Here is a 313-nt window from a genome sequence, read left to right as displayed (position 1 = left end):
AACAAGGCTCAAAAAATCACAAGTAATGAGCTCATTGAACAGTACATGCACATTCCCTGTACCTTGACTTAGTAAGTTAGAATTTTAAGTTTTAAGGTTTTACACCAAAGTATTACTTTTATTAACTTGTATTTAGTATGTAAAGTGTAATATATGTATATAAAATGTGATTGTGTTATTGAACCCATTATGTAATACAAGATTTCTTTTAAGACTCCAGATTTAATGTTGGAGAGCATTTTTCTTACACATTCCATGATAATATAAGTTGATATTTAGTCAGGAGGAAAAATTTGTTCGTATTTGTAAAGTA

At 27.8% G+C, this 313-nt stretch overlaps 1 protein-coding gene across 1 annotated transcript in view; it reads left to right on the top strand.

Moving 5' to 3' along the window:
• Positions 1-166, top strand: part of LOC119590759 (GPI transamidase component PIG-T-like) — a gene marked incomplete in the record, with an annotated part of 22,148 nt that extends 21,982 nt beyond the window's left edge. Inside the window, 1 exon segment of the mRNA XM_037939470.1 lies at positions 1-166.
• Positions 167-313: the final 147 nt, after the last annotated feature.

The sequence above is a fragment of the Penaeus monodon genome, chromosome 27, assembly GCF_015228065.2.
Source record: "Penaeus monodon isolate SGIC_2016 chromosome 27, NSTDA_Pmon_1, whole genome shotgun sequence".
NCBI classification, from domain to species: Eukaryota; Metazoa; Arthropoda; class Malacostraca; order Decapoda; family Penaeidae; genus Penaeus; species Penaeus monodon.
Note: the sequence above shows the minus strand (reverse complement) of the source record. Positions and strands in the feature narration are given on the sequence as shown.